This window comes from Otolemur garnettii, unplaced genomic scaffold, assembly GCF_000181295.1.
Source record: "Otolemur garnettii isolate 467f Iridium unplaced genomic scaffold, OtoGar3 scaffold00092, whole genome shotgun sequence".
NCBI lineage: Eukaryota > Metazoa > Chordata > Mammalia > Primates > Galagidae > Otolemur > Otolemur garnettii.
Genome location: NW_003852487.1, coordinates 4,921,825 through 4,930,261, shown reverse-complemented (window position 1 = coordinate 4,930,261; position 8,437 = coordinate 4,921,825).

Here is an 8,437-nt window from a genome sequence, read left to right as displayed (position 1 = left end):
AAAAAAGTAACTAGGCATGTGTGGCAGGCACCTGTAGTCCTAGCCATGGGGAGGGTGAGGCAGGAGGATCGCTTGAACCCAGGAGCTTGAGGTTGGTATGAGCTAGGCTGACACCATGGCTCTCTAGACTGGGAAACAGAGCCTCAAACAACAGCAACAACAAAAAACCGTCTGTGATTGAAATCCATTCCTTTTAAGTCTGGGCAGGAAAGAGGACCGAGGATGGCAGAACGGCTAAGCAGGCACATAAAGAACGGGAGCCATGCAGCTCCCACCAAAGGTACACAGCTCCGGCACTCAATCAAATAGGTGCAAACCGGGTAAATGAGTAATCACACCACCGCCGCGGCGCTCAGCTGCCCACCTGTCAGAGCAACCAGGCACGGGGCGAGGACATGTCTTTCTGTGGGCACAGGACCCCATTTCTCCCTGTTTGCCTGATATTCTCCTGCAGGGTAAAGGTATAAAACACGCTTAAGGTTCTTTACCTTCTTCCCCGCAGTAATAACTGGCAGTTACCCAACCCCTGGGCCGTCATAAACAAGGAATGTGCCAGTGCTGTACTTCAGAAACTCTGGTTTTAGCTGGATGGAACCAGCCAAGGGCTGTGGCAAAACCAGAATGGGATGCCCTTGGCCAAGTCACCTCCACTTTGTGCCCCAGCTTCTGTCCCACACTGAAAAGGCCAGCACTTCTTTTGGCCGAGTGCACGGAGTGTGCATGTCCATGTGAGTATGCTGAGGGTCGGTCGGAAGGTCGAGGGGTGCACAGGGTCCAGTGGGGCAGGAGCTACTTTGGCTTTTGAGCATTGTGACATGAGTCTGGACAGGGTTTTTTTGGAGGGGAGCGCACTGAGACTGCTAGTCCTGCGCTGAACCATGCGATTTACACTGCCCTTCACAGGTGCTGGAGTTTTTTTCCTATTTTTTCTCCCTTCCTTCCTCCCTCCCTCCCTCCCTCCCTCCCTGCCTGCCTGCCTGCCTGCCTTCCTTCCTTCCTTCCTTCCTTCCTTCTCTCTTTCAAGGCATGGTCTTACTTTGTTGCCCAGGCAGAAGTGCAGTGGCTCGTTCATAGCTCATATTAACCTCACACTCCTGGGATTAAGTGATCCTCCTGCCTCAGCCTCCTGAGTAGCTGGGACTACAAGTGCATGCCACCATGCCTGGCTAATTTTAAAGTATCTTTATTTTTAGAGACGGGTTCTCACTGTATTACCCAAGCTGGTCTCAAACTTCTGGGCACAAGCAATCTCCCCAAATCAGCCTCCCATTGTGCTGGGATTACAGGTGTGAACCATTGTGCCTGGCCAAGACTTTTGGAAATGTGGGATGTTGTGTGTATGTGGGAAAGCACTAAACATGGATTTCAAACACACAGCCAGTGAATTCTGATGTAGGTGTGCCGCCATGTGGTCTATACTGCAGACCACATTTATCTGCATAAGTTTCTGGGCTCACTCTCCTGTTCCATTGATCTATTTGTCTGTTCTTTCAGTCATCACTGTCACTGTTTTGATTACGATGCTTTGTACTAAGGCCTGAAGTCAGGTAGCACTGAAAGCTTTAAACACTGTTTCAGACACGTGCTAGTGGTTATCAGAATTCAACCAACAACTACCAGGAAGAGGACCTCACAGCCAGCCTCGCTGCACACTGCAGGTGATCCACTCTAAGCCACCATTTGAGAGTTACTTCCCGGGACCACGGTTGGTACCAAGTATAAGAGGATGTGTTCTCTGGAAATAGACTCCAAGGCAAATGGTCATGTGCAGGCGCTTCTTGAGGGGCACATCTAGGAACAACACATGTAAGGCCATGTGGGAAGCAGAGTTGGGGGCTGGGTGACACTGAAAGGCAATCTGGTCTCAGGAGTGGGCACACCGGGAGCTCCGGCACTCAGATGCCCCTTTGTAGGGGTCCCAGGTGGAGGCTGGGGCTGAGCTGTTGGATTCCTGCATCTTCTAGTTATTGGGTATGGGCTCCCTTGAGCAGGAGTGCAGCCTGGGGTGAGGAGTCCCCTAGAGCCAGGGCCACCCCCTGGGAGAGGCCCCTCAATCTAGGATTCCATGTAATGTCCATGGATTCCACCCACTGCAGAGCTCCATTGCAGACCAGCTGGAGGTTATGTGGCCCATTCAGGCCACCTGGATGTTCCAAGGCCTTTTAAGCCAACAGCAAAATCTGGAAGCCTAGCTGTACTATGCAGGGTGCTGACAATGGGAAATTTAAAGTTAATCTATATCTTTAAATATTGTGGGTTTCTTGACCAAAGAGAGAATGAGCAGGGGGGGGGATGTAGTTGAGTTACCTGAAGGGCTTTCTAAGCTAAGCTGGGCTCAGGACTTACACATGCAAGAATCCCTTCTGGCCTAGTGCTCCAGCCAGACTCAGTCACATTGTCAACAATCAAATTGTCAGGAAAAGATTAGAATTGCTTAATCAAGCAAGGACAAAGGGTAAGAGATGAACTGCCCATCTGTCAATATTAATAGAAGTGAGGATTAGAAATTAGTTGGTGGCTTAACTGATATTTTTAGAAACCACTAGAAAGGGATAAGGAGTCTAAAAACAGGAAAACGGTAAATGCTACATAATTCAGTAAAGGATCATAGTTAGCTTAATGTCCTTTGTAAAGAAACTATTACAAATTATGTTGGAGGATTTGGCTGTAAAATTGCTTGAGACAGCAGCCTAGATTTAGAGAGGAGACGTGCCCATAAGTTGTGTTGGAGATTTTAAAAGATATTATATTTATGACAGACAATGAAAATGCTTTGTGTGGCCTACATCTGTGAAGAATTTGATAATGCTCTACTTAGAGATTTATTCTGAAGGTAAGAAGTAGGAAGGGATATAAGAAGAAATACTGCATTTCCACATCGCTGTGTCTTCACAATGATCCCCATTCAAATGACGTTGGCAGCAAAGTGAGAGAATGATTTGTTGGTTACCTCCCACACCTTACATGGAGCCAGGCACAGAGAGCGGTTTGGTCATTGATTAATATGTGCATGAGTGGACAGGCTGATCTTATTTCACCAACACCTAATTAAACAGGAAGTCTAGGCAGTGAGGAATGACTCCCACAAGTTGCTAAAATGACCCTCCTTGAAAGAGCAAGGACTTCTTTCCGTGGAGGATGGCAGCGTCCTCCTGGAGATCTTAGCCTAAGGAGGTCTGGTCTAAGGAAGGCCTTCAAAGGGACGGCTGGTGGATGTCCCTGGATAGATAGAGCCACTGTGGGTGGCGGGAGCCTTGATCTAGGAGGCGTGTGAAGGGGTAGAAGGAGGCAGGACTTCAGTCCTGTGGGCAAAGGGGATGCAACCAGGGCTCTGGGCTTGGGGAACTGGGATGCTCACTGGTGGTCGGGAAGTCAGGGCAGCCCCCGCAAAAAGGCCCTTTGGCTCACACAGCCGAGCTCCAGTAAGGTGGGGCCCCAAGCAGGCCCCGGTCCCATGTGAGCACAGCTGGGGCCCCGCTGCCAGGAATGAGGGGTCAGGGAGTGGTGACTGTGACAGGGAAAAAGGCAAGGAGGGCCTTCTCTCCACTCCCATTGCAGAGCAGGAGTCCTAGTGAATGCAGTAAGACAGGAAAAGGAAATAAAAAGGGAGGAGGAGGCCTGGCACCCTGGCTCATGCCTGTAATCCTAGTCCTCTGGGAGGCCAAGGTGGGAGAATCCCTTGAGCTCAGGAGTTTGAGACCAGCCTGAGTAAGAGCAATAGCTCTTTTCTAAAAATAGAAAAATTAGATGGGCATGGTAGCAAGTGCCTGTAGTCTCTGCTAGTTGGGAGGTTGAGGCAGGAGGATCAATTGAGCCCAGGAGTTTGAGGTTGCTGTGAGCTATGCTGATGCCATGGCAATCTAGCCTGGGAGAGCAAGATTCTGTCTTTATTTATTTATTTTATTGAGACAGAGTCTCACTTTGTTGCCTTCTGTAGAGTGCTGTACTGTCATAGCTCACAGCAACCTCAAACTCTTGGGCTCAAGCAATTCTCTTGCCTCAGCCTCCCTAGTAGTTGGGACAGCAGGCACCTGCCACAATGCTCAGCTATTTTTGTTTATTTGTTTGTTTAGCAGGCCTGGGCTGGGTTCAAACCCACCAGCCCCAGTGCATGTGACCGGCACCCTAACCACTGAGCTACGGGTGACCAAAATTCTATCTTTAAAAAAAGAAAAGAGGAAGGAGGAAATAAAACCATCTCTCTTCACAAATGACATTACTGTAAAAAAAAAAGTCACAAAGAATCAACAAAAACAAAATGAAACAAAACAACCTTGGAACTGGGTGATTGGCATGTGGAAAAAAAGATGCTGGCTCTGGCTTGGCTCCTGTGGCTCAAGCGGCTAAAGTGCCAGCCACATACACCAGAGCTGGAGGGTTCGAATCCCGCCTTGGCCTGCCAAACAACAATGACAACTACAACCAAAAATAGCTGGGCATTGTGGTAGGTGCCTGTAATCCTTAAGAGAATCGCTTAAGCCCAGGAGTTGGAGGTTACTGTGAGCTATGACACCACAGCACTCTACCCAGGGCAATATCTTGAGGCTCTGTCTCAAAAAAAAAAAAAAAAAAGGTGCTGGCTCTGGTTCCTTCCAACCTCTGTCTTTGCCGTTCCCTCTCCCTGGCAGCTGCTCCTTCCAGGTGTCCCACAACCTTCATGTCTTCTCTCAGAAAGCTCACACAAGGTCTTCTCAGACAGCCCAGCCCCCCAACCTTGCTGTGCAGAGTCACTGCCTTCCAATGTTCCCCTCATTTTTCTCCCCAACACCTCTTACCATTGAGCGTCCCTCCACTCATCTGTACACTCGATGCCTTTCCTGCCACCATGGGGGACAAGGATCGTTGTCTGTTTTTGTCATGGCTCTATCCCCTGCCCAGTGAACACCCTCGGGTATGGAGCCACTCTGTGCATATTTGCCTGTAACAGCTTTATTGAGCTATAATTCACATACCCTGAGTGTATCACTCAGTGATTTCTGGTATAGTCACAAGGTGTGCAGCCACAGTCTAATTCCAGAACATTCTCTTTCTCTCAAAAGGAAACCCCTACCCATTAACAGTCACTGCCCACCCCACCCCCAAGTCTTCAGCCCTGGGCAACCACAACTCTATTTTCTCTATACAGTCACATAAGCAGAATCATTCAAAATGTGGTCTCAGGTGACTGGCTTCTTTCACTGAGCATTATGTTCTCATGGTCCACCCGCGGAGCATGAACCACATTTATTTTGACTGTTGAATAATATTCCATTTTATGGATATGCCACCTTTTATTTGTCCATTCATCAGTTGACGGACATTTGAGTTGTTTCCACTTTTTGGCTGTTAGGAATAATGCTCCTAGGAATCAGTAAGTGCTTCCTGAGAGAATGCCTGAATGTATGCATGTGACGAAAAGTGTCCACTGGGCTCGGAGCATGGGAGGGCTCAGAATGTGAAGTCTGACTCGGGCAGGAAATAAGCCACTTCCTGACTTATCAGGGGGACACTTGTGCAAAGCCCAGGCTAGGGATGATTTCCTGAGGTCCTACCACCTATTGTTTTCTCCTCCATAAAGTCCTGGACCACCTTTTGCCACCTTTTCTGTGAGGCCCTGGGTGGCACCTCTTGCCTCTTTCTTTCCTCAGAAGACGCACCTGGAGCTCCAGGACCCCAGGTGCTCAGAACACCACCATGTTGCTGTAGCAGAAATAGCCACATTGCCCCTCTGTGGCTGCCCAGCTTTCTGAGTACATATCCAGGACTAAATACTTACTCTCTGCTGACCATTGATCCTACTTCCCTTTTACTAAAGGATTTCCACTTTGATTTGCTCCTGGTCAGGATCGGGTAGTAGAATTGTCCAAAGTGCTGGGAGCCAAACCCATCTCACTTCTGCCACCTGGTGGTGAGACATGGCATGATACCGATTCAAACGGGACACACCTTCTTGGATAGGGAAACTGAGTCACACTCTGCTGTGCCTATGTGAGGTTCAAGGACTAACTTAATTCTCAGAGTGTGGGGTGCCTGCTTTACTGGGGATATTTCAGAGCTCAGGATTTGGCTTTTTATGGACTTGCTCAGAGCTTGTCTCAAGCATGTATGCAGACACTGGGGCTGGTTGGTCACCATAATTACCTGTGAGTGCTTAAAAAAATACAGATACTGGGCCCCTCCTGGCCTCCTCCCCTGTGGTTGGAGATGAGGCATCTCTAGCTGTAAAAATCTTGACAGATTGGCCAGGCCCAGTGTCTCACGCTTGTAATCCTGGTACTCTATGAGGCTGAGGCAGGGGATCCCTTGAGCTCAGGAGTTTGAGACCAGTCTGAGTAAGAGCAAGACCCTGTCTCTATTAAAAACTGAAGCATTTTCTGAGCACTGTGGCAGGCTGGGAGGCTAGGATTACAGGTGTGAGCCACTGTGCCCAGCCCATCCTGTGGCTTTTAGTCCATTAACAATGTTGTGTGACTACAACCTTTATCTACTTCTAAAACACCTTTATCACCCCAAAAGGAGACCCCACATCCATTGACCAGTTTCTCCCCATTCCTTCCCCCTCCCAGCCCCTGGTGTCCTGTAATCTTCTTTCACTAACCAGTTGTTGTGTGGATTTGCTTATTCTGAACTTACATATAAACAAAAGCCTACTATGGGCTGCCTTCTGCCTCTAGCTGCCTTCACTCAGCGTGTTTCCAAGGTACATCCATGTCATCGAGCGGAACAGTACTTTATTGCTTTTGCTGATTGACTAATACTCCATTATGGGGATAGAACACATTTGTTTATCCCTCAGCTGATGGCTGTATAAAACAGCTTTTTAATAGACCGTGGCAGTAAAGTCCACCCATCAAGGATTTGTCACACAAGAAGATCAATCTCTGGCCTGTTTTATGTAAATCTGACTAAACTCATCTAGCCCACTCTCTGGCTCCTCAAAGCAGCCCACACTTGGCTTTCTCAGGATGTAAAGGACTGTGACTCACCATGCGTGATGGTTGTGGAAATATAGAAGTTGGCCTCAGGCATGCAGCTCCTGAGGGAAGCCTCCCATCCTCTTTTCAGAAAGCTTTATTTATTTGAAGTCTTTCTAATTGCCTTCATTTTAGCCTCAGAAACTCTGTTCCAGTTCAGGCCCCTGCTTGAGAAGGGTAGCACCCACTCCAGGCAGATGGTGCCAGGGGCACTTACACATCCAGGACCAAGCTGTGTGGAGTGTGGAGTCTGTCCTGTGTGGGCCCTGGGAAAAACCTGCAGGCTGCCGAGGCTCTGGCAGATTTTGTAGCAACCACTCACCACCAACCTCCAGCTTGTGAAGAAAGGGAACCCACAGGAGATGAGGAGGTATTACTGCTGGGGGTATTACTGCTCTGGGGCTAGGAGCTGACTCTCCCTCCTACAAAGCCCAACCCTGTTAAATAGAAACCTCTCAGCAGGACCCAAGGGAGATGTTCCAAATTACTTGACCCTGCTAGAGAATAAAGAAGATATTTACCCTCATGTCCTCTTGTCTTTAGGATTTCCCCTGGGTGTGAATGCCCTGAAACATAGGACTTTTTTTTGAGACAGGGTTTCACTCTGTCACCTAGGCTGGAATGCAGTGGTGTCACCATAGCTCACTGCAGCCTCAGACTCCTGGGCTCGAGTGGACTTGCTCAGGATGCACCCTTCTACTGGGCAATGTCGTGTCGTTGAGAGTGGTCTGTGTGGCTTGTTTTATTTCATTGCTGTGAGTACTCTATGAGGTGCGCACCTCACAGTTCCCTCACCTGCTCCTCTATATAGGACTTCTGGGCTGTGTCCATTCTTACCTGTTGTGAATATCACACTCTGGTCATTCTTCTTTTGTTTTATTTTTAGAGACAGAGTCTCACTTTGTCGCCCTTGGGAGAGTGCCATGGCGTCACAGCTCAGTAACCTCCAGTTCTTGGGCTTAGGCAATCCTCTTGCCTCAGCCTCCCAAGTAGCTGGGACTACAGGTGCCCACCACAATGCCTGGCTATTTTTTTGTTGCAATTTGGCCAGGGCCAGGTTTTGCAGTTTGGCCGGGGCTGGGTTTGAACCTGCCACCTTCGGTATACGGGGCTGGTGCCCAACTCACTGAGCCACAGGTGCCTCCCATGCTCTGGTCATTCTTGTCTTTTGGTGGCCATGTGCTTGTGCTACTCTCAGACCCAGGTGGGGAACACCTGGGCTGAGCTGTGTGACCCCAGTCCAGTGTTCATTTGTTAGCTCATCCAATAATATTTGCTGAGAATGCACCACACAAGAGTCCCTGTCCCAAGGACGGAGCAGTGAATAGTCACAAGTTCTCTTCCATTCTAACTGTCCTTGGATGGGCAGGTGAAGGCTGCAGGCCTCGGGGGCCTCTGCCTTGCCTCATACCTCTCCTCTGCCTCAGTCTCCCCACCTGCCATGCCCTGAGATGATGACCTCCTCCATGTGGTGATCCTACTGG